The sequence below is a fragment of the Ambystoma mexicanum genome, chromosome 4q (genome assembly GCF_040938575.1).
Source record: "Ambystoma mexicanum isolate Mex_15411 chromosome 4q, UKY_AmexF1_1, whole genome shotgun sequence".
NCBI lineage: Eukaryota > Metazoa > Chordata > Amphibia > Caudata > Ambystomatidae > Ambystoma > Ambystoma mexicanum.
Genome location: NC_090928.1, coordinates 527,003,478 through 527,029,173, shown reverse-complemented (window position 1 = coordinate 527,029,173; position 25,696 = coordinate 527,003,478). Strand labels below are relative to the sequence as shown.

At 38.8% G+C, this 25,696-nt stretch overlaps 10 non-coding genes across 10 annotated transcripts; all 10 read left to right on the top strand.

The window, feature by feature from the left end:
- The first annotated feature begins 3,459 nt into the window (after window positions 1-3,459).
- TRNAK-CUU (transfer RNA lysine (anticodon CUU)) lies at window positions 3,460-3,532 on the top strand. Its single transcript has one exon. It is a non-coding gene; the product is annotated as a tRNA-Lys (tRNA).
- Window positions 3,533-6,969: 3,437 nt separating this feature from the next.
- On the top strand, window positions 6,970-7,042 carry TRNAK-CUU (transfer RNA lysine (anticodon CUU)). Its single transcript has one exon. It is a non-coding gene; the product is annotated as a tRNA-Lys (tRNA).
- Window positions 7,043-8,811: 1,769 nt separating this feature from the next.
- Window positions 8,812-8,884, top strand: TRNAK-CUU (transfer RNA lysine (anticodon CUU)). The gene has a single exon. It is a non-coding gene; the product is annotated as a tRNA-Lys (tRNA).
- A 1,594-nt stretch (window positions 8,885-10,478) lies between these two features.
- TRNAK-CUU (transfer RNA lysine (anticodon CUU)) lies at window positions 10,479-10,551 on the top strand. Its single transcript has one exon. It is a non-coding gene; the product is annotated as a tRNA-Lys (tRNA).
- Window positions 10,552-13,986: 3,435 nt separating this feature from the next.
- Window positions 13,987-14,059, top strand: TRNAK-CUU (transfer RNA lysine (anticodon CUU)). Its single transcript has one exon. It is a non-coding gene; the product is annotated as a tRNA-Lys (tRNA).
- Window positions 14,060-17,321: 3,262 nt separating this feature from the next.
- Window positions 17,322-17,394, top strand: TRNAK-CUU (transfer RNA lysine (anticodon CUU)). Its single transcript has one exon. It is a non-coding gene; the product is annotated as a tRNA-Lys (tRNA).
- A 3,119-nt stretch (window positions 17,395-20,513) lies between these two features.
- On the top strand, window positions 20,514-20,586 carry TRNAK-CUU (transfer RNA lysine (anticodon CUU)). Its single transcript has one exon. It is a non-coding gene; the product is annotated as a tRNA-Lys (tRNA).
- A 915-nt stretch (window positions 20,587-21,501) lies between these two features.
- Window positions 21,502-21,574, top strand: TRNAK-CUU (transfer RNA lysine (anticodon CUU)). The gene has a single exon. It is a non-coding gene; the product is annotated as a tRNA-Lys (tRNA).
- A 1,771-nt stretch (window positions 21,575-23,345) lies between these two features.
- Window positions 23,346-23,418, top strand: TRNAK-CUU (transfer RNA lysine (anticodon CUU)). The gene has a single exon. It is a non-coding gene; the product is annotated as a tRNA-Lys (tRNA).
- Window positions 23,419-25,187: 1,769 nt separating this feature from the next.
- On the top strand, window positions 25,188-25,260 carry TRNAK-CUU (transfer RNA lysine (anticodon CUU)). The gene has a single exon. It is a non-coding gene; the product is annotated as a tRNA-Lys (tRNA).
- The last annotated feature ends 436 nt before the right edge of the window (window positions 25,261-25,696 follow it).

The following is a 25,696-nucleotide window of genomic DNA, read 5'->3' as shown; positions in this document are numbered from 1 at the left end:
AAAACAACTAAAATTTTAGTGCTTTTTGACCAAAAAAATAGAAATTGAAAGTCTCTTTACAATATTTGCAATATTTTCATTGTTAACATGCAATATATGAATGCATGTCTGGATGATGTGTAATGGGGCAATACCACACCTTAATGTATTCACTGTAAAAGAAAAAGTATGTATCATCTTACTATAAAATAAAGTGGAGAAAACACAAATAAGACTTTTTTCCACACATGTTTAACCGGCTATTTCCTGATATTCTTCAATGCGTTCTGATATTGACTGGTAATTGTGTTTGATACTTTCTTAGACTATTTCTGCCTCTGGCTGATGTGTATTTTCTTTCCAAACTCCACCAGAGCCTATGATTACACAGCATCCTATCTGTGGAAAACGGCAGTGCAGGGATAGGGAAGAAAACTATAGGCATCCAAAGGAGCCCGGCTAGCTCAGTCGGTAGAGCATGAGACTCTTAATCTCAGGGTCGTGGGTGCGAGCCCCACGTTGGGCGAAAACAACTAAAATTTTAATGCTTTTTGACCAAAAAAATAGAAATTGAAAGTCTCTTTACAATATTTGCAATATTTTCATTGTTAACATGAAATATATGAATGCATGTCTGGATGATGTGTAATGGGGCAATACCACACCTTAATGTATTCACTGTAAAAGAAAAAGTATGTATCATCTTACTATAAAATAAAGTGGAGAAAACACAAATAGGACTTTTTTCCACACAGGTTTAATCGGCTATTTCCTGATATTCTTCAATGCGTTCTGATATTGACTGGTAATTGTGTTTGATACTTTCTTAGACTATTTCTGCCTCTGGCTGATGTGTATTTTCTTTCCAAACTCCACCAGAGCCTATGATTACACAGCATCCTATCTGTGGAAAACGGCAGTGCAGGGATAGGGAAGAAAACTATAGGCATCCAAAGGAGCCCGGCTAGCTCAGTCGGTAGAGCATGAGACTCTTAATCTCAGGGTCGTGGGTGCGAGCCCCACGTTGGGCGAAAACAACTAAAATTTTAATGCTTTTTGACCAAAAAAATAGAAATTGAAAGTCTCTTTACAATATTTGCAATATTTTCATTGTTAACATGAAATATATGAATGCATGTCTGGATGATGTGTAATGGGGCAATACCACACCTTAATGTATTCACTGTAAAAGAAAAAGTATGTATCATCTTACTATAAAATAAAGTGGAGAAAACACAAATAGGACTTTTTTCCACACAGGTTTAATCGGCTATTTCCTGATATTCTTCAATGCGTTCTGATATTGACTGGTAATTGTGTTTGATACTTTCTTAGACTATTTCTGCCTCTGGCTGATGTGTATTTTCTTTCCAAACTCCACCAGAGCCTATGATTACACAGCATCCTATCTGTGGAAAACGGCAGTGCAGGGATAGGGAAGAAAACTATAGGCATCCAAAGGAGCCCGGCTAGCTCAGTCGGTAGAGCATGATACTCTTAATTTCAGGGTCGTGGGTTCCAGCCCATGTTGGGCGAACACAACTAAAATTGTAATGCTTTTTGACCAAAAAAATACATCCTATCTGTGGAAAACGGCAGTGCAGGGATAGGGAATAAAACTATAGGCATCCAAAGGAGCCTGGCTAGCTCAGTCGGTAGAGCATGGGACTCTTAATCTCAGCGTCGTGGGTTCAAGCCCCACTTTGGGTGAAAACAACTAAAATTATAGTGCTTTTTGACCAAAAAAATACATCCTATCTGTGGAAAACGGCAGTGCAGGGATAGGGAAGAAAACTATAGGCATCCAAAGGAGCCTGGCTAGCTCAGTCGGTAGAGCATGAGACTCTTAATCTCAGGGTCGTGGGTTTGAGCCCCACGTTGGGCGAAAACAACTAAAATTTTAGTGCTTTTTGACCAAAAAAATAGAAATTGAAAGTCTCTTTACAATATTTGCAATATTTTGATTGTTAACATGAAATATATGAATGCATGTCTGGATGATGTGTAATGGGGCAATACCACACCTTAATGTATTCACTGTAAAAGAAAAAGTATGTATCATCTTACTATAAAATAAAGTGGAGAAAACACAAATAGGACTTTTTTCCACACAGGTTTAATCGGCTAATTCCTGATATTCTTCAATGCGTTCTGATATTGACTGGTAATTGTGTTTGATACTTTCTTAGACTATTTCTGCCTCTGGCTGATGTGTATTTTCTTTCCAAACTCCACCAGAGCCTATGATTACACAGCATCCTATCTGTGGAAAACGGCAGTGCAGGGATAGGGAAGAAAACTATAGGCATCCAAAGGAGCCCGGCTAGCTCAGTCGGTAGAGCATGATACTCTTAATCTCAGGGTCGTGGGTTCGAGCCCACGCTGGGCGAACACAACTAAAATTGTAATGCTTTTTGACCAAAAAAATACATCCTATCTGTGGAAAACGGCAGTGCAGGGATAGGGAAGAAAACTATAAGCATCCAAAGGAGCCTGGCTAGCTGAGTCGGTAGAGCATGAGACTCTTAATCTCAGGGTCGTGGGTTTGAGCCCCACGTTGGGCGAAAACAACTAAAATTTTAGTGCTTTTTGACCAAAAAAATAGAAATTGAAAGTCTCTTTACAATATTTGCAATATTTTGATTGTTAACATGCAATATATGAATGCATGTCTGGATGATGTGTAATGGGGCAATACCACACCTTAATGTATTCACTGTAAAAGAAAAAGTATGTATCATCTTACTATAAAATAAAGTGGAGAAAACACAAATAAGACTTTTTTCCACACAGGTTTAATCGGCTATTTCCTGATATTCTTCAATGCGTTCTGATATTGACTGGTAATTGTGTTTGATACTTTCTTAGACTATTTCTGCCTCTGGCTGATGTGTATTTTCTTTCCAAACTCCACCAGAGCCTATGATTACACAGCATCCTATCTGTGGATAGCGGCAGTGCAGGGATAGGGAAGAAAACTATAGGCATCCAAAGGAGCCCGGCTAGCTCAGTCGGTAGAGCATGAGACTCTTAATCTCAGGGTCGTGGGTTTGAGCCCCACGTTGGGCGAAAACAACTAAAATTGTAGTGCTTTTTGACCAAAAAAATAGAAATTGAAAGTCTCTTTGCAATATTTTCATTGTTAACATGCAATATATGAATGCATGTCTGGATGATGTGTAATGGGGCAATACCATACCTTAATGTATTCACTGTAAAAGAAAAAGTATGCATCATCTTACTATAAAAATAAAGTGGAGAAAACACAAATAAGACTTTTTTCCACACAGGTTTAATCGGCTATTTCCTGATATTCTTCAATGCGTTCTGATATTGACTGGTAATTGTGTTTGATACTTTCTTAGACTATTTCTGCCTCTGGCTGATGTGTATTTTCTTTCCAAACTCCACCAGAGTACATCCTATCTGTGGAAAACGGCAGTGCAGGGATAGGGAAGAAAACTATAAGCATCCAAAGAAGCCCGGCTAGCTCAGTCGGTAGAGCATGAGACTCTTAATCTCAGGGTCGTGGGTTCGAGCCCCACGTTGGGCGAAAACAACTAAAATTTTAGTGCTTTTTGACCAAAAAAATAGAAATTGAAAGTCTCTTTACAATATTTGCAATATTTTCATTGTTAACATGCAATATATGAATGCATGTCTGGATGATGTGTAATGGGGCAATACCACACCTTAATGTATTCACTGTAAAAGAAAAAGTATGTATCATCTTACTATAAAATAAAGTGGAGAAAACACAAATAGGACTTTTTTCCACACAGGTTTAATCGGCTATTTCCTGATATTCTTCAATGCATTCTGATATTGACTGGTAATTGTGTTTGATACTTTCTTAGACTATTTCTGCCTCTGGCTGATGTGTATTTTCTTTCCAAACTCCACCAGAGCCTATGATTACACAGCATCCTATCTGTGGAAAACGGCAGTGCAGGGATAGGGAAGAAAACTATAGGCATCCAAAGGAGCCCGGCTAGCTCAGTCGGTAGAGCATGATACTCTTAATCTCAGGGTCGTGGGTTCGAGCCCATGTTGGGCGAACACAACTAAAATTGTAATGCTTTTTGACCAAAAAAATACATCCTGTCTGTGGAAAACAGCAGTGCAGGGATAGGGAAGAAAACTATAGGCGTCCAAAGGAGCCTGGCTAGCTCAGTCGGTAGAGCATGAGACTCTTAATCTCAGGGTCGTGGCTTCGAGCCCCACGTTGGGTGAAAACAACTAAAATTATAGTGCTTTTTGACCAAAAAAATACATCCTATCTGTGGAAAACGGCAGTGCAGGGATAGGGAAGAAAACTATAGGCATCCAAAGGAGCCTGGCTAGCTCAGTCGGTAGAGCATGAGACTCTTAATCTCAGGGTCGTGGGTTCGAGCCCCACGTTGGGCGAAAACAACTAAAGTTTTAGTGCTTTTTGACCAAAAAAATAGAAATTGAAAGTCTCTTTACAATATTTGCAATATTTTCATTGTTAACATGCAATATATGAATGCATGTCTGGATGATGTGTAATGGGGCAATACCACACCTTAATGTATTCACTGTAAAAGAAAAAGTATGTATCATCTTACTATAAAATAAAGTGGAGAAAACACAAATAAGACTTTTTTCCACACATGTTTAATCGGCTATTTCCTGATATTCTTCAATGCGTTCTGATATTGACTGGTAATTGTGTTTGATACTTTCTTAGACTATTTCTGCCTCTGGCTGATGTGTATTTTCTTTCCAAACTCCACCAGAGCCTATGATTACACAGCATCCTATCTGTGGAAAGCGGCAGTGCAGGGATAGGGAAGAAAACTATAGGCATCCAAAGGAGCCCGGCTAGCTCAGTCGGTAGAGCATGAGACTCTTAATCTCAGGGTCGTGGGTTTGAGCCCCACGTTGGGCGAAAACAACTAAAATTGTAGTGCTTTTTGACCAAAAAAATAGAAATTGAAAGTCTCTTTGCAATATTTTCATTGTTAACATGCAATATATGAATGCATGTCTGGATGATGTGTAATGGGGCAATACCATACCTTAATGTATTCACTGTAAAAGAAAAAGTATGCATCATCTTACTATAAAATAAATTGGAGAAAACACAAATAAGACTTTTTTCCACACAGGTTTAATCGGCTATTTCCTGATATTCTTCAATGCGTTCTGATATTGACTGGTAATTGTGTTTGATACTTTCTTAGACTATTTCTGCCTCTGGCTGATGTGTATTTTCTTTCCAAACTCCACCAGAGTACATCCTATCTGTGGAAAACGGCAGTGCAGGGATAGGGAAGAAAACTATAAGCATCCAAAGAAGCCCGGCTAGCTCAGTCGGTAGAGCATGAGACTCTTAATCTCAGGGTCGTGGGTTCAAGCCCCACGTTGGGCGAAAACAACTAAAATTTTAGTGCTTTTTGACCAAAAAAATAGAAATTGAAAGTCTCTTTACAATATTTGCAATATTTTCATTGTTAACATGCAATATATGAATGCATGTCTGGATGATGTGTAATGGGGCAATACCACACCTTAATGTATTCACTGTAAAAGAAAAAGTATGTATCATCTTACTATAAAATAAAGTGGAGAAAACACAAATAGGACTTTTTTCCACACAGGTTTAATCAGCTATTTCCTGATATTCTTCAATGCGTTCTGATATTGACTGGTAATTGTGTTTGATACTTTCTTAGACTATTTCTGCCTCTGGCTGATGTGTATTTTCTTTCCAAACTCCACCAGAGCCTATGATTACACAGCATCCTATCTGTGGAAAACGGCAGTGCAGGGATAGGGAAGAAAACTATAGGCATCCAAAGGAGCCTGGCTAGCTCAGTCAGTAGAGCATGATACTCTTAATCTCAGGGTCGTGGGTTCGAGCCCACGTTGGGCGAACACAACTAAAATTGTAATGCTTTTTGACCAAAAAAATACATCCTATCTGTGGAAAACGGCAGTGCAGGGATAGGGAAGAAAACTATAGGCATCCAAAGGAGCCTGGCTAGCTCAGTCGGTAGAGCATGAGACTCTTAATCTCAGGGTCGTGGGTTTGAGCCCCACGTTGGGCGAAAACAACTAAAATTTTAGTGCTTTTTGACCAAAAAAATAGAAATTGAAAGTCTCTTTACAATATTTGCAATATTTTGATTGTTAACATGCAATATATGAATGCATGTCTGGATGATGTGTAATGGGGCAATACCACACCTTAATGTATTCACTGTAAAAGAAAAAGTATGTATCATCTTACTATAAAATAAAGTGGAGAAAACACAAATAAGACTTTTTTCCACACAGGTTTAATCGGCTATTTCCTGATATTCTTCAATGCGTTCTGATATTGACTGGTAATTGTGTTTGATACTTTCTTAGACTATTTCTGCCTCTGGCTGATGTGTATTTTCTTTCCAAACTCCACCAGAGCCTATGATTACACAGCATCCTATCTGTGGATAGCGGCAGTGCAGGGATAGGGAAGAAAACTATAGGCATCCAAAAGAGCCCGGCTAGCTCAGTCGGTAGAGCATGAGACTCTTAATCTCAGGGTCGTGGGTTTGAGCCCCACGTTGGGCGAAAACAACTAAAATTGTAGTGCTTTTTGACCAAAAAAATAGAAATTGAAAGTCTCTTTGCAATATTTTCATTGTTAACATGCAATATATGAATGCATGTCTGGATGATGTGTAATGGGGCAATACCATACCTTAATGTATTCACTGTAAAAGAAAAAGTATGCATCATCTTACTATAAAAATAAAGTGGAGAAAACACAAATAAGACTTTTTTCCACACAGGTTTAATCGGCTATTTCCTGATATTCTTCAATGCGTTCTGATATTGACTGGTAATTGTGTTTGATACTTTCTTAGACTATTTCTGCCTCTGGCTGATGTGTATTTTCTTTCCAAACTCCACCAGAGTACATCCTATCTGTGGAAAACGGCAGTGCAGGGATAGGGAAGAAAACTATAAGCATCCAAAGAAGCCCGGCTAGCTCAGTCGGTAGAGCATGAGACTCTTAATCTCAGGGTCGTGGGTTCGAGCCCCACGTTGGGCGAAAACAACTAAAATTTTAGTGCTTTTTGACCAAAAAAATAGAAATTGAAAGTCTCTTTACAATATTTGCAATATTTTCATTGTTAACATGCAATATATGAATGCATGTCTGGATGATGTGTAATGGGGCAATACCACACCTTAATGTATTCACTGTAAAAGAAAAAGTATGTATCATCTTACTATAAAATAAAGTGGAGAAAACACAAATAGGACTTTTTTCCACACAGGTTTAATCGGCTATTTCCTGATATTCTTCAATGCATTCTGATATTGACTGGTAATTGTGTTTGATACTTTCTTAGACTATTTCTGCCTCTGGCTGATGTGTATTTTCTTTCCAAACTCCACCAGAGCCTATGATTACACAGCATCCTATCTGTGGAAAACGGCAGTGCAGGGATAGGGAAGAAAACTATAGGCATCCAAAGGAGCCCGGCTAGCTCAGTCGGTAGAGCATGATACTCTTAATCTCAGGGTCGTGGGTTCGAGCCCATGTTGGGCGAACACAACTAAAATTGTAATGCTTTTTGACCAAAAAAATACATCCTGTCTGTGGAAAACAGCAGTGCAGGGATAGGGAAGAAAACTATAGGCGTCCAAAGGAGCCTGGCTAGCTCAGTCGGTAGAGCATGAGACTCTTAATCTCAGGGTCGTGGCTTCGAGCCCCACGTTGGGTGAAAACAACTAAAATTATAGTGCTTTTTGACCAAAAAAATACATCCTATCTGTGGAAAACGGCAGTGCAGGGATAGGGAAGAAAACTATAGGCATCCAAAGGAGCCTGGCTAGCTCAGTCGGTAGAGCATGAGACTCTTAATCTCAGGGTCGTGGGTTCGAGCCCCACGTTGGGCGAAAACAACTAAAGTTTTAGTGCTTTTTGACCAAAAAAATAGAAATTGAAAGTCTCTTTACAATATTTGCAATATTTTCATTGTTAACATGCAATATATGAATGCATGTCTGGATGATGTGTAATGGGGCAATACCACACCTTAATGTATTCACTGTAAAAGAAAAAGTATGTATCATCTTACTATAAAATAAAGTGGAGAAAACACAAATAAGACTTTTTTCCACACATGTTTAATCGGCTATTTCCTGATATTCTTCAATGCGTTCTGATATTGACTGGTAATTGTGTTTGATACTTTCTTAGACTATTTCTGCCTCTGGCTGATGTGTATTTTCTTTCCAAACTCCACCAGAGCCTATGATTACACAGCATCCTATCTGTGGAAAGCGGCAGTGCAGGGATAGGGAAGAAAACTATAGGCATCCAAAGGAGCCCGGCTAGCTCAGTCGGTAGAGCATGAGACTCTTAATCTCAGGGTTGTGGGTTTGAGCCCCACGTTGGGCGAAAACAACTAAAATTGTAGTGCTTTTTGACCAAAAAAATAGAAATTGAAAGTCTCTTTGCAATATTTTCATTGTTAACATGCAATATATGAATGCATGTCTGGATGATGTGTAATGGGGCAATACCATACCTTAATGTATTCACTGTAAAAGAAAAAGTATGCATCATCTTACTATAAAATAAATTGGAGAAAACACAAATAAGACTTTTTTCCACACAGGTTTAATCGGCTATTTCCTGATATTCTTCAATGCGTTCTGATATTGACTGGTAATTGTGTTTGATACTTTCTTAGACTATTTCTGCCTCTGGCTGATGTGTATTTTCTTTCCAAACTCCACCAGAGTACATCCTATCTGTGGAAAACGGCAGTGCAGGGATAGGGAAGAAAACTATAAGCATCCAAAGAAGCCCGGCTAGCTCAGTCGGTAGAGCATGAGACTCTTAATCTCAGGGTCGTGGGTTCGAGCCCCACGTTGGGCGAAAACAACTAAAATTTTAGTGCTTTTTGACCAAAAAAATAGAAATTGAAAGTCTCTTTACAATATTTGCAATATTTTCATTGTTAACATGCAATATATGAATGCATGTCTGGATGATGTGTAATGGGGCAATACCACACCTTAATGTATTCACTGTAAAAGAAAAAGTATGTATCATCTTACTATAAAATAAAGTGGAGAAAACACAAATAGGACTTTTTTCCACACAGGTTTAATCAGCTATTTCCTGATATTCTTCAATGCGTTCTGATATTGACTGGTAATTGTGTTTGATACTTTCTTAGACTATTTCTGCCTCTGGCTGATGTGTATTTTCTTTCCAAACTCCACCAGAGCCTATGATTACACAGCATCCTATCTGTGGAAAACGGCAGTGCAGGGATAGGGAAGAAAACTATAGGCATCCAAAGGAGCCTGGCTAGCTCAGTCAGTAGAGCATGATACTCTTAATCTCAGGGTCGTGGGTTCGAGCCCACGTTGGGCGAACACAACTAAAATTGTAATGCTTTTTGAAAAAAAAAATACATCCTATCTGTGGAAAACGGCAGTGCAGGGATAGGGAAGAAAACTATAGGCATCCAAAGGAGCCTGGCTAGCTCAGTCGGTAGAGCATGAGACTCTTAATCTCAGGGTCGTGGGTTTGAGCCCCACGTTGGGCGAAAACAACTAAAATTTTAGTGCTTTTTGACCAAAAAAATAGAAATTGAAAGTCTCTTTACAATATTTGCAATATTTTGATTGTTAACATGCAATATATGAATGCATGTCTGGATGATGTGTAATGGGGCAATACCACACCTTAATGTATTCACTGTAAAAGAAAAAGTATGTATCATCTTACTATAAAATAAAGTGGAGAAAACACAAATAAGACTTTTTTCCACACAGGTTTAATCGGCTATTTCCTGATATTCTTCAATGCGTTCTGATATTGACTGGTAATTGTGTTTGATACTTTCTTAGACTATTTCTGCCTCTGGCTGATGTGTATTTTCTTTCCAAACTCCACCAGAGCCTATGATTACACAGCATCCTATCTGTGGAAAGCGGCAGTGCAGGGATAGGGAAGAAAACTATAGGCATCCAAAGGAGCCTGGCTAGCTCAGTCGGTAGAGCATGAGACTCTTAATCTCAGGGTCGTGGGTTTGAGCCCCACGTTGGGCGAAAACAACTAAAATTGTAGTGCTTTTTGACCAAAAATATAGAAATTGAAAGTCTCTTTGCAATATTTTCATTGTTAACATGCAATATATGAATGCATGTCTGGATGATGTGTAATGGGGCAATACCATACCTTAATGTATTCACTGTAAAAGAAAAAGTATGCATCATCTTACTATAAAATAAAGTGGAGAAAACACAAATAAGACTTTTTTCCACACAGGTTTAATCGGCTATTTCCTGATATTCTTCAATGCGTTCTGATATTGACTGGTAATTGTGTTTGATACTTTCTTAGACTATTTCTGCCTCTGGCTGATGTGTATTTTCTTTCCAAACTCCACCAGAGTACATCCTATCTGTGGAAAACGGCAGTGCAGGGATAGGGAAGAAAACTATAAGCATCCAAAGAAGCCCGGCTAGCTCAGTCGGTAGAGCATGAGACTCTTAATCTCAGGGTCGTGGGTTCGAGCCCCACGTTGGGCGAAAACAACTAAAATTTTAGTGCTTTTTGACCAAAAAAATAGAAATTGAAAGTCTCTTTACAATATTTGCAATATTTTCATTGTTAACATGCAATATATGAATGCATGTCTGGATGATGTGTAATGGGGCAATACCACACCTTAATGTATTCACTGTAAAAGAAAAAGTATGTATCATCTTACTATAAAATAAAGTGGAGAAAACACAAATAGGACTTTTTTCCACACAGGTTTAATTGGCTATTTCCTGATATTCTTCAATGCGTTCTGATATTGACTGGTAATTGTGTTTGATACTTTCTTAGACTATTTCTGCCTCTGGCTGATGTGTATTTTCTTTCCAAACTCCACCAGAGCCTATGATTACACAGCATCCTATCTGTGGAAAACGGCAGTGCAGGGATAGGGAAGAAAACTATAGGCATCCAAAGGAGCCCGGCTAGCTCAGTCGGTAGAGCATGATACTCTTAATCTCAGGGTCGTGGGTTCGAGCCCACGTTGGGTGAACACAACTAAAATTGTAATGCTTTTTGACCAAAAAAATACATCCTATCTGTGGAAAACGGCAGTGCAGGGATAGGGAAGAAAACTATAGGCATCCAAAGGAGCCTGGCTAGCTCAGTCGGTAGAGCATGAGACTCTTAATCTCAGGGTCGTGGGTTCGAGCCCCACGTTGGGCAAAAACAACTAAAATTTTAGTGATTTTGACCAAAAAAATAGAAATTGAAAGTCTCTTTACAATATTTGCAATATTTTCATTGTTAACATGCAATATATGAATGCATGTCTGGATGATGTGTAATGGGGCAATACCACACCTTAATGTATTCACTGTAAAAGAAAAAGTATGTATCATCTTACTATAAAATAAAGTGGAGAAAACACAAATAGGACTTTTTTCCACACAGGTTTAATTGGCTATTTCCTGATATTCTTCAATGCGTTCTGATATTGACTGGTAATTGTGTTTGATACTTTCTTAGACTATTTCTGCCTCTGGCTGATGTGTATTTTCTTTCCAAACTCCACCAGAGCCTATGATTACACAGCATCCTATCTGTGGAAAACGGCAGTGCAGGGATAGGGAAGAAAACTATAGGCATCCAAAGGAGCCCGGCTAGCTCAGTCGGTAGAGCATGATACTCTTAATCTCAGGGTCGTGGGTTCGAGCCCACGTTGGGCGAACACAACTAAAATTGTAATGCTTTTTGACCAAAAAAATACATCCTATCTGTGGAAAACGGCAGTGCAGGGATAGGGAAGAAAACTATAGGCATCCAAAGGAGCCTGGCTAGCTCAGTCGGTAGAGCATGAGACTCTTAATCTCAGGGTCGTGGGTTCAAGCCCCACGTTGGGTGAAAACAACTAAAATTATAGTGCTTTTTGACCAAAAAAATACATCCTATCTGTGGAAAACGGCAGTGCAGGGATAGGGAAGAAAACTATAGGCATCCAAAGGAGCCTGGCTAGCTCAGTCTATAGAGCATGAGACTCTTAATCTCAGGGTCGTGTGTTTGAGCCCCACGTTGGGCGAAAACAACTAAAATTTTAGTGCTTTTTGACCAAAAAAATAGAAATTGAAAGTCTCTTTACAATATTTGCAATATTTTGATTGTTAACATGCAATATATGAATGCATGTCTGGATGATGTGTAATGGGGCAATACCACACCTTAATGTATTCACTGTAAAAGAAAAAGTATGTATCATCTTACTATAAAATAAAGTGGAGAAAACACAAATAAGACTTTTTTTCACACAGGTTTAATCGGCTATTTCCTGATATTCTTCAATGCGTTCTGATATTGACTGGTAATTGTGTTTGATACTTTCTTAGACTATTTCTGCCTCTGGCTGATGTGTATTTTCTTTCCAAACTCCACCACAGCCTATGATTACACAGCATCCTATCTGTGGAAAGCGGCAGTGGAGGGATAGGGAAGAAAACTATAGGCATCCAAAGGAGCCCGGCTAGCTCAGTCGGTAGAGCATGAGACTCTTAATCTCAGGGTCGTGGGTTTGAGCCCCACGTTGGGCGATAACAACAAAAATTGTAGTGCTTTTTGACCAAAAAAATAGAAATTGAAAGTCTCTTTGCAATATTTTCATTGTTAACATGCAATATATGAATGCATGTCTGGATGATGTGTAATGGGGCAATACCATACCTTAATGTATTCACTGTAAAAGAAAAAGTATGCATCATCTTACTATAAAATAAATTGGAGAAAACACAAATAAGACTTTTTTCCACACAGGTTTAATCGGCTATTTCCTGATATTCTTCAATGCGTTCTGATATTGACTGGTAATTGTGTTTGATACTTTCTTAGACTATTTCTGCCTCTGGCTGATGTGTATTTTCTTTCCAAACTCCACCAGAGTACATCCTATCTGTGGAAAACGGCAGTGCAGGGATAGGGAAGAAAACTATAAGCATCCAAAGAAGCCCGGCTAGCTCAGTCGGTAGAGCATGAGACTCTTAATCTCAGGGTCGTGGGTTCGAGCCCCACATTGGGCGAAAACAACTAAAATTTTAGTGCTTTTTGACCAAAAAAATAGAAATTGAAAGTCTCTTTACAATATTTGCAATATTTTCATTGTTAACATGCAATATATGAATGCATGTCTGGATGATGTGTAATGGGGCAATACCACACCTTAATGTATTCACTGTAAAAGAAAAAGTATGTATCATCTTACTATAAAATAAAGTGGAGAAAACACAAATAAGACTTTTTTCCACACATGTTTAATCGGCTATTTCCTGATATTCTTCAATGCGTTCTGATATTGACTGGTAATTGTGTTTGATACTTTCTTAGACTATTTCTGCCTCTGGCTGATGTGTATTTTCTTTCCAAACTCCACCAGAGCCTATGATTACACAGCATCCTATCTGTGGAAAGCGGCAGTGCAGGGATAGGGAAGAAAACTATAGGCATCCAAAAGAGCCCGGCTAGCTCAGTCGGTAGAGCATGAGACTCTTAATCTCAGGGTCATGGGTTTGAGCCCCACGTTGGCAGAAAACAACTAAAATTGTAGTGCTTTTTGACCAAAAAAATAGAAATTGAAAGTCTCTTTGCAATATTTTCATTGTTAACATGCAATATATGAATGCATGTCTGGATGATGTGTAATGGGGCAATACCATACCTTAATGTATTCACTGTAAAAGAAAAAGTATGCATCATCTTACTATAAAATAAATTGGAGAAAACACAAATAAGACTTTTTTCCACACAGGTTTAATCGGCTATTTCCTGATATTCTTCAATGCGTTCTGATATTGACTGGTAATTGTGTTTGATACTTTCTTAGACTATTTCTGCCTCTGGCTGATGTGTATTTTCTTTCCAAACTCCACCAGAGTACATCCTATCTGTGGAAAACGGCAGTGCAGGGATAGGGAAGAAAACTATAAGCATCCAAAAAAGCCCGGCTAGCTCAGTCGGTAGAGCATGAGACTCTTAATCTCAGGGTCGTGGGTTCGAGCCCCACGTTGGGCGAAAACAACTAAAATTTTAGTGCTTTTTGACCAAAAAAATAGAAATTGAAAGTCTCTTTACAATATTTGCAATATTTTCATTGTTAACATGCAATATATGAATGCATGTCTGGATGATGTGTAATGGGGCAATACCACACCTTAATGTATTCACTGTAAAAGAAAAAGTATGTATCATTTTACTATAAAATAAAGTGGAGAAAACACAAATAGGACTTTTTTCCACACAGGTTTAATCAGCTATTTCCTGATATTCTTCAATGCGTTCTGATATTGACTGGTAATTGTGTTTGATACTTTCTTAGACTATTTCTGCCTCTGGCTGATGTGTATTTTCTTTCCAAACTCCACCAGAGCCTATGATTACACAGCATCCTATCTGTGGAAAACGGCAGTGCAGGTATAGGGAAGAAAACTATAGGCATCCAAAGGAGCCTGGCTAGCTCAGTCGGTAGAGCATGATACTCTTAATCTCAGGGTCGTGGGTTCGAGCCCACGTTGGGCGAACACAACTAAAATTGTAATGCTTTTTGACCAAAAAAATACATCCTATCTGTGGAAAACGGCAGTGCAGGGATAGGGAAGAAAACTATAGGCATCCAAAGGAGCCTGGCTAGCTCAGTCGGTAGAGCATGAGACTCTTAATCTCAGGGTCGTGGGTTTGAGCCCCACGTTGGGCGAAAACAACTAAAATTGTAGTGCTTTTTGACCAAAAAAATAGAAATTGAAAGTCTCTTTACAATATTTGCAATATTTTGATTGTTAACATGCAATATATGAATGCATGTCTGGATGATGTGTAATGGGGCAATACCATACCTTAATGTATTCACTGTAAAAGAAAAAGTATGCATCATCTTACTATAAAATAAAGTAGAGAAAACACAAATAAGACTTTTTTCCACACAGGTTTAATCGGCTATTTCCTGATATTCTTCAATGCGTTCTGATATTGACTGGTAATTGTGTTTGATACTTTCTTAGACTATTTCTGCCTCTGGCTGATGTGTATTTTCTTTCCAAACTCCACCAGAGCCTATGATTACACAGCATCCTATCTGTGGAAAGCGGCAGTGCAGGGATAGGGAAGAAAACTATAGGCATCCAAAGGAGCCCGGCTAGCTCAGTCGGTAGAGCATGAGACTCTTAATCTCAGGGTTGTGGGTTTGAGCCCCACGTTGGGCGAAAACAACTAAAATTGTAGTGCTTTTTGACCAAAAAAATAGAAATTGAAAGTCTCTTTGCAATATTTTCATTGTTAACATGCAATATATGAATGCATGTCTGGATGATGTGTAATGGGGCAATACCATACCTTAATGTATTCACTGTAAAAGAAAAAGTATGCATCGTCTTACTATAAAATAAAGTGGAGAAAACACAAATAAGACTTTTTTCCACACAGGTTTAATCGGCTATTTCCTGATATTCTTCAATGCGTTCTGATATTGACTGGTAATTGTGTTTGATACTTTCTTAGACTATTTCTGCCTCTGGCTGATGTGTATTTTCTTTCCAAACTCCACCAGAGTACATCCTATCTGTGGAAAACGGCAGTGCAGGGATAGGGAAGAAAACTATAAGCATCCAAAGAAGCCCGGCTAGCTCTGTCGGTAGAGCATGAGACTCTTAATCTCAGGGTCGTGGGTTCGAGCCCCACGTTGGGCGAAAACAACTAAAATTTTAGTGCTTTTTGACCAAAAAAATAGAAATTGAAAGTCTCTTTACAATATTTGCAATATTTTCATTGTTAACATGCAATATATGAATGCATGTCTGGATGATGTGTAATGGGGCAATACCACACCTTAATGTATTCACTGTAAAAGAAAAAGTATGTATCATCTTACTATAAAATAAAGTGGAGAAAACACAAATAGGACTTTTTTCCACACAGGTTTAATCGGCTATTTCCTGATATTCTTCAATGCGTTCTGATATTGACTGGTAATTGTGTTTGATACTTTCTTAGACTATTTCTGCCTCTGGCTGATGTGTATTTTCTTTCCAAACTCCACCAGAGCCTATGATTACACAGCATCCTATCTGTGGAAAACGGCAGTGCAGGGATAGGGAAGAAAACTATAGGCATCCAAAGGAGCCCGGCTAGCTCAGTCGGTAGAGCATGATACTCTTAATCTCAGTGTCGTGGGTTCGAGCCCCACATTGGGTGAAAACAACTAAAATTATAGTGCTTTTTGACCAAAAAAATACATCCTATCTGTGGAAAACGGCAGTGCAGGGATAGGGAAGAAAACTATAGGCATCCAAAGAAGCCTGGCTAGCTCAGTCGGTAGAGCATGAGACTCTTAATCTCAGGGTCGTGGGTTTGAGCCCCACGTTGGGCGAAAACAACTAAAATTTTAGTGCTTTTTGACCAAAAAAATAGAAATTGAAAGTCTCTTTACAATATTTGCAATATTTTGATTGTTAACATGCAATATATGAATGCATGTCTGGATGATGTGTAATGGGGCAATACCACACCTTAATGTATTCACTGTAAAAGAAAAAGTATGTATCATCTTACTATAAAATAAAGTGGAGAAAACACAAATAAGACTTTTTTCCACACAGGTTTAATCGGCTATTTCCTGATATTCTTCAATGCGTTCTGATATTGACTGGTAATTGTGTTTGATACTTTCTTAGACTATTTCTGCCTCTGGCTGATGTGTATTTTCTTTCCAAACTCCACCAGAGCCTATGATTACACAGCATCCTATCTGTGGAAAGCGGCAGTGCAGGGATAGGGAAGAAAACTATAGGCATCCAAAGGAGCCCGGCTAGCTCAGTCGGTAGAGCATGAGACTCTTAATCTCAGGGTCGTGGGTTTGAGCCCCACGTTGGGCGAAAACAACTAAAATTGTAGTGCTTTTTGACCAAAAAAATAGAAATTGAAAGTCTCTTTGCAATATTTTCATTGTTAACATGCAATATATGAATGCATGTCTGGATGATGTGTAATGGGGCAATACCATACCTTAATGTATTCACTGTAAAAGAAAAAGTATGCATCATCTTACTATAAAATAAAGTGGAGAAAACACAAATAAGACTTTTTTCCACACAGGTTTAATCGGCTATTTCCTGATATTCTTCAATGCGTTCTGATATTGACTGGTAATTGTGTTTGATACTTTCTTAGACTATTTCTGCCTCTGGCTGATGTGTATTTTCTTTCCAAACTCCACCAGAGTACATCCTATCTGTGGAAAACGGCAGTGCAGGGATAGGGAAGAAAACTATAAGCATCCAAAGAAGCCCGGCTAGCTCAGTCGGTAGAGCATGAGACTCTTAATCTCAGGGTCGTGGGTTCGAGCCCCACGTTGGGCGAAAACAACTAAAATTTTAGTGCTTTTTGACCAAAAAAATAGAAATTGAAAGTCTCTTTACAATATTTGCAATATTTTCATTGTTAACATGCAATATATGAATGCATGTCTGGATGATGTGTAATGGGGCAATACCACACCTTAATGTATTCACTGTAAAAGAAAAAGTATGTATCATCTTACTATAAAATAAAGTGGAGAAAACACAAATAGGACTTTTTTCCACACAGGTTTAATCGGCTATTTCCTGATATTCTTCAATGCGTTCTGATATTGACTGGTAATTGTGTTTGATACTTTCTTAGACTATTTCTGCCTCTGGCTGATGTGTATTTTCTTTCCAAACTCCACCAGAGCCTATGATTACACAGCATCCTATCTGTGGAAAACGGCAGTGCAGGGATAGGGAAGAAAACTATAGGCATCCAAAGGAGCCCGGCTAGCTCAGTCGGTAGAGCATGATACTCTTAATCTCAGGGTCGTGGGTTCGAGCCCACGTTGGGCGAACACAACTAAAATTGTAATGCTTTTTGACCAAAAAAATACATCCTATCTGTGGAAAACGGCAGTGCAGGGATAGGGAAGAAAACTATAGGCATCCAAAGGAGCCTGGCTAGCTCAGTCAGTAGAGCATGAGACTCTTAATCTCAGGGTCGTGGGTTCGAGCCCCACATTGGGTGAAAACAACTAAAATTATAGTGCTTTTTGACCAAAAAAATACATCCTATCTGTGGAAAACGGCAGTGCAGGGATAGGGAAGAAAACTATAGGCATCCAAAGGAGCCTGGCTAGCTCAGTCGGTAGAGCATGAGACTCTTAATCTCAGGGTCGTGGGTTTGAGCCCCACGTTGGGCGAAAACAACTAATATTTTAGTGCTTTTTGACCAAAAAAATAGAAATTGAAAGTCTCTTTACAATATTTGCAATATTTTGATTGTTAACATGCAATATATGAATGCATGTCTGGATGATGTGTAATGGGGCAATACCACACCTTAATGTATTCACTGTAAAAGAAAAAGTATGTATCATCTTACTATAAAATAAAGTGGAGAAAACACAAATAAGACTTTTTTCCACACAGGTTTAATCGGCTATTTCCTGATATTCTTCAATGCGTTCTGATATTGACTGGTAATTGTGTTTGATACTTTCTTAGACTATTTCTGCCTCTGGCTGATGTGTATTTTCTTTCCAAACTCCACCAGAGCCTATGATTACACAGCATCCTATCTGTGGAAAGCGGCAGTGCAGGGATAGGGAAGAAAACTATAGGCATCCAAAGGAGCCCGGCTAGCTCAGTCGGTAGAGCATGAGACTCTTAATCTCAGGGTCGTGGGTTTGAGCCCCACGTTGGGCGAAAACAACTAAAATTGTAGTGCTTTTTGACCAAAAAAATAGAAATTGAAAGTCTCTTTGCAATATTTTCATTGTTAACATGCAATATATGAATGCATGTCTGGATGATGTGTAATGGGGCAATACCACACCTTAATGTATTCACTGTAAAAGAAAAAGTATGTATCATCTTACTATAAAATAAAGTGGAGAAAACACAAATAGGACTTTTTTCCACACAGGTTTAATCGGCTATTTCCTGATATTCTTCAATGCGTTCTGAAATTGACTGGTAATTGTGTTTGATACTTTCTTAGACTATTTCTGCCTCTGGCTGATGTGTATTTTCTTTCCAAACTCCACCAGAGCCTATGATTACACAGCATCCTATCTGTGGAAAACGGCAGTGCAGGGATAGGGAAGAAAACTATAGGCATCCAAAGGAGCCCGGCTAGCTCAGTCGGTAGAGCATGATACTCTTAATCTCAGGGTCGTGGGTTCGAGCCCACGTTGGGCGAACACAACTAAAATTGTAATGCTTTTTGACCAAAAAAATACATCCTATCTGTGGAAAACGGCAGTGCAGGGATAGGGAAGAAAACTATAGGCATCCAAAGGAGCCTGGCTAGCTCAGTCGGTAGAGCATGAGACTCTTAATCTCAGGGTCGTGGGTTCGAGCCCCACGTTGGGTGAAAACAACTAAAATTATAGTGTTTTTTGACCAAAAAAATACATCCTATCTGTGGAAAACGGCAGTGCAGGGATAGGGAAGAAAACTAGAGGCATCCAAAGGAGCCTGGCTAGCTCAGTCGGTAGAGCATGAGACTCTTAATCTCAGGGTCGTGGCTTTGAGCCCCACGTTGGGCGAAAACAACTAAAATTTTAGTGCTTTTTGACCAAAAAAATAGAAATTGAAAGTCTCTTTACAATATTTGCAATATTTTGATTGTTAACATGCAATATATGAATGCATGTCTGGATGATGTGTAATGGGGCAATACCACACCTTAATGTATTCACTGTAAAAGAAAAAGTATGTATCATCTTACTATAAAATAAAGTGGAGAAAACACAAATAAGACTTTTTTCCACACAGGTTTAATCGGCTATTTCCTGATATTCTTCAATGCGTTCTGATATTGACTGGTAATTGTGTTTGATACTTTCTTAGACTATTTCTGCCTCTGGCTGATGTGTATTTTCTTTCCAAACTCCACCAGAGCCTATGATTACACAGCATCCTATCTGTGGAAAGCGGCAGTGCAGGGATAGGGAAGAAAACTATAGGCATCCAAAGGAGCCCAGCTAGCACAGTCGGTAGAGCATGAGACTCTTAATCTCAGGGTCGTGGGTTTGAGCCCCACGTTGGGCGATAACAACTAAAATTGTAATGCTTTTTGACCAAAAAAATAGAAATTGAAAGTCTCTTTGCAATATTTTCATTGTTAACATGCAATATATGAATGCATGTCTGGATGATGTGTAATGGGGCAATACCATACCTTAATGTATTCACTGTAAAAGAAAAAGTATGCATCATCTTACTATAAAATAAAGTGGAGAAAACACAAATAAGACTTTTTTTCACACAGGTTTAATCGGCTATTTCCTGATATTCTTCAATGCGTTCTGATATTGACTGGTAATTGTGCTTGATACTTTCTTAGACTATTTCTGCCTCTGGCTGATGTGTATTTTCTTTCCAAACTCCACCAGAGTACATCCTATCTGTGGAAAACGGCAGTGCAGGGATAGGGAAGAAAACTATAAGCATCCAAAGAAGCCCGGCTAGCTCAGTCGGTAGAGCATGAGACTCTTAATCTCAGGGTCGTGGGTTCGAGCCCCACGTTGGGCGAAAACAACTAAAATTTTAGTGCTTTTTGACCAAAAAAATAGAAATTGAAAGTCTCTTTACAATATTTGCAATATTTTCATTGTTAACATGCAATATATGAATGCATGTCTGGATGATGTGTAATGGGGCAATACCACACCTTAATGTATTCACTGTAAAAGAAAAAGTATGTATCATCTTACTATAAAATAAAGTGGAGAAAACACAAATAAGACTTTTTTCCACACATGTTTAATCGGCTATTTCCTGATATTCTTCAATGCGTTCTGATATTGACTGGTAATTGTGTTTGATACTTTCTTAGACTATTTCTGCCTCTGGCTGATGTGTATTTTCTTTCCAAACTCCACCAGAGCCTATGATTACACAGCATCCTATCTGTGGAAAGCGGCAGTGCAGGGATAGGGAAGAAAACTATAGGCAGCCAAAGGAGCCTGGCTAGCTCAGTCGGTAGCGCATGAGACTCTTAAACTCACGGTCGTGGGTTTGAGCCCCACGTTGGGCGAAAACAACTAAAATTGTAGTGCTTTTTGACCAAAAAAATAGAAATTGAAAGTCTCTTTGCAATATTTTCATTGTTAACATGCAATATATGAATGCATGTCTGGATGATGTGTAATGGGGCAATACCATACCTTAATGTATTCACTGTAAAAGAAAAAGTATGCATCATCTTACTATAAAATAAAGTGGAGAAAACACAAATAAGACTTTTTTCCACACAGGTTTAATCGGCTATTTCCTGATATTCTTCAATGCGTTCTGATATTGACTGGTAATTGTGTTTGATACTTTCTTAGACTATTTCTGCCTCTGGCTGATGTGTATTTTCTTTCCAAACTCCACCAGAGTACATCCTATCTGTGGAAAACGGCAGTGCAGGGATAGGGAAGAAAACTATAAGCATCCAAAGAAGCCCGGCTAGCTCAGTCGGTAGAGCATGAGACTCTTAATCTCAGGGTCGTGGGTTCGAGCCCCACGTTGGGCGAAAACAACTAAAATTATAGTGCTTTTTGACCAAAAAAATACATCCTATCTGTGGAAAACGGCAGTGCAGGGATAGGGAAGAAAACTATAGGCATCCAAAGGAGCCTGGCTAGCTCAGTCGGTAGAGCATGAGACTCTTAATCTCAGGGTCGTGGGTTTGAGCCCCACGTTGGGCGAAAACAACTAAAATTTTAGTGCTTTTTGACCAAAAAAATAGAAATTGAAAGTCTCTTTACAATATTTGCAATATTTTGATTGTTAACATGCAATATATGAATGCATGTCTGGATGATGTGTAATGGGGCAATACCATACCTTAATGTATTCACTGTAAAAGAAAAAGTATGTATCATCTTACTATAAAATAAAGTGGAGAAAACACAAATAGGACTTTTTTCCACACAGGTTTAATCGGCTATTTCCTGATATTCTTCAATGCGTTCTGATATTGACTGGTAATTGTGTTTGATACTTTCTTAGACTATTTCTGCCTCTGGCTGATGTGTATTTTCTTTCCAAACTCCACCAGAGCCTATGATTACACAGCATCCTATCTGTGGAAAACGGCAGTGCAGGGATAGGGAAGAAAACTATAGGCATCCAAAGGAGCCCGGCTAGCTCAGTCGGTAGAGCATGATACTCTTAATCTCAGGGTCGTGGGTTCGAGCCCCACATTGGGTGAAAACAACTAAAATTATAGTGCTTTTTGACCAAAAAAATACATCCTATCTGTGGAAAACGGCAGTGCAGGGATAGGGAAGAAAACTATAGGCATCCAAAGGAGCCTGGCTAGCTCAGTCGGTAGAGCATGAGACTCTTAATCTCAGGGTCGTGGGTTTGAGCCCCACGTTGGGCGAAAAAAACTAAAATTTTAGTGCTTTTTGACCAAAAAAAATAGAAATTGAAAGTCTCTTTACAATATTTGCAATATTTTGATTGTTAACATGCAATATATGAATGCATGTCTGGATGATGTGTAATGGGGCAATACCACACCTTAATGTATTCACTGTAAAAGAAAAAGTATGTATCATCTTACTATAAAATAAAATGGAGAAAACACAAATAAGACTTTTTTCCACACAGGTTTAATCGGCTATTTCCTGATATTCTTCAATGCGTTCTGATATTGACTGGTAATTGTGTTTGATACTTTCTTAGACTATTTCTGCCTCTGGCTGATGTGTATTTTCTTTCCAAACTCCACCAGAGCCTATGATTACACAGCATCCTATCTGTGGAAAGCGGCAGTGCAGGGATAGGGAAGAAAACTATAGGCATCCAAAGGAGCCCGGCTAGCTCAGTCGGTAGAGCATGAGACTCTTAATCTCAGGGTCGTGGGTTTGAGCCCCACGTTGGGCGAAAACAACTAAAATTGTAGTGCTTTTTGACCAAAAAAATAGAAATTGAAAGTCTCTTTGCAATATTTTCATTGTTAACATGCAATATATGAATGCATGTCTGGATGATGTGTAATGGGGCAATACCATACCTTAATGTATTCACTGTAAAAGAAAAAGTATGCATCATCTTACTATAAAATAAAGTGGAGAAAACACAAATAAGACTTTTTTCCACACAGGTTTAATCGGCTATTTCCTGATATTCTTCAATGCGTTCTGATATTGACTGGTAATTGTGTTTGATACTTTCTTAGACTATTTCTGCCTCTGGCTGATGTGTATTTTCTTTCCAAACTCCACCAGAGTACATCCTATCTGTGGAAAACGGCAGTGCAGGGATAGGGAAGAAAACTATAAGCATCCAAAGAAGCCCGGCTAGCTCAGTCGGTAGAGCATGAGACTCTTAATCTCAGGGTCGTGGGTTCGAGCCCCACGTTGGGCGAAAACAATTAAAATTTTAGTGCTTTTTGACCAAAAAAATAGAAATTGAAAGTCTCTTTACAATATTTGCAATATTTTCATTGTTAACATGCAATATATGAATGCATGTCTGGATGATGTGTAATGGGGCAATACCACACCTTAATGTATTCACTGTAAAAGAAAAAGTATGTATCATCTTACTATAAAATAAAGTGGAGAAAACACAAATAGGACTTTTTTCCACACAGGTTTAATCGGCTATTTCCTGATATTCTTCAATGCGTTCTGATATTGACTGGTAATTGTGTTTGATACTTTCTTAGACTATTTCTGCCTCTGGCTGATGTGTATTTTCTTTCCAAACTCCACCAGAGCCTATGATTACACAGCATCCTATCTGTGGAAAACGGCAGTGCAGGGATAGGGAAGAAAACTATAGGCATCCAAAGGAGCCCGGCTAGCTCAGTCGGTAGAGCATGATACTCTTAATCTCAGGGTCGTGGGTTCGAGCCCACGTTGGGCGAACACAACTAAAATTGTAATGCTTTTTGACCAAAAAAATACATCCTATCTGTGGAAAACGGCAGTGCAGGGATAGGGAAGAAAACTATAGGCATCCAAAGGAGCCTGGCTAGCTCAGTCGGTAGAGCATGAGACTCTTAATCTCAGGGTCGTGGGTTCGAGCCCCACATTGGGTGAAAACAACTAAAATTATAGTGCTTTTTGACCAAAAAAATACATCCTATCTGTGGAAAACGGCAGTGCAGGGATAGGGAAGAAAACTAGAGGCATCCAAAGGAGCCTGGCTAGCTCAGTCGGTAGAGCATGAGACTCTTAATCTCAGGGTCGTGGCTTTGAGCCCCACGTTGGGCGAAAACAACTAAAATTTTAGTGCTTTTTGACCAAAAAAATAGAAATTGAAAGTCTCTTTACAATATTTGCAATATTTTGATTGTTAACATGCAATATATGAATGCATGTCTGGATGATGTGTAATGGGGCAATACCACACCTTAATGTATTCACTGTAAAAGAAAAAGTATGTATCATCTTACTATAAAATAAAGTGGAGAAAACACAAATAAGACTTTTTTCCACACAGGTTTAATCGGCTATTTCCTGATATTCTTCAATGCGTTCTGATATTGACTGGTAATTGTGTTTGATACTTTCTTAGACTATTTCTGCCTCTGGCTGATGTGTATTTTCTTTCCAAACTCCACCAGAGCCTATGATTACACAGCATCCTATCTGTGGAAAGCGGCAGTGCAGGGATAGGGAAGAAAACTATAGGCATCCAAAGGAGCCCGGCTAGCACAGTCGGTAGAGCATGAGACTCTTAATCTCAGGGTCGTGGGTTTGAGCCCCACGTTGGGTGATAACAACTAAAATTGTAATGCTTTTTGACCAAAAAAATAGAAATTGAAAGTCTCTTTGCAATATTTTCATTGTTAACATGCAATATATGAATGCATGTCTGGATGATGTGTAATGGGGCAATACCATACCTTAATGTATTCACTGTAAAAGAAAAAGTATGCATCATCTTACTATAAAATAAAGTGGAGAAAACACAAATAAGACTTTTTTTCACACAGGTTTAATCGGCTATTTCCTGATATTCTTCAATGCGTTCTGATATTGACTGGTAATTGTGTTTGATACTTTCTTAGACTATTTCTGCCTCTGGCTGATGTGTATTTTCTTTCCAAACTCCACCAGAGTACATCCTATCTGTGGAAAACGGCAGTGCAGGGATAGGGAAGAAAACTATAAGCATCCAAAGAAGCCCGGCTAGCTCAGTCGGTAGAGCATGAGACTCTTAATCTCAGGGTCGTGGGTTCGAGCCCCACGTTGGGCGAAAACAACTAAAATTTTAGTGCTTTTTGACCAAAAAAATAGAAATTGAAAGTCTCTTTACAATATTTGCAATATTTTCATTGTTAACATGCAATATATGAATGCATGTCTGGATGATGTGTAATGGGGCAATACCACACCTTAATGTATTCACTGTAAAAGAAAAAGTATGTATCATCTTACTATAAAATAAAGTGGAGAAAACACAAATAAGACTTTTTTCCACACATGTTTAATCGGCTATTTCCTGATATTCTTCAATGCGTTCTGATATTGACTGGTAATTGTGTTTGATACTTTCTTAGACTATTTCTGCCTCTGGCTGATGTGTATTTTCTTTCCAAACTCCACCAGAGCCTATGATTACACAGCATCCTATCTGTGGAAAGCGGCAGTGCAGGGATAGGGAAGAAAACTATAGGCAGCCAAAGGAGCCT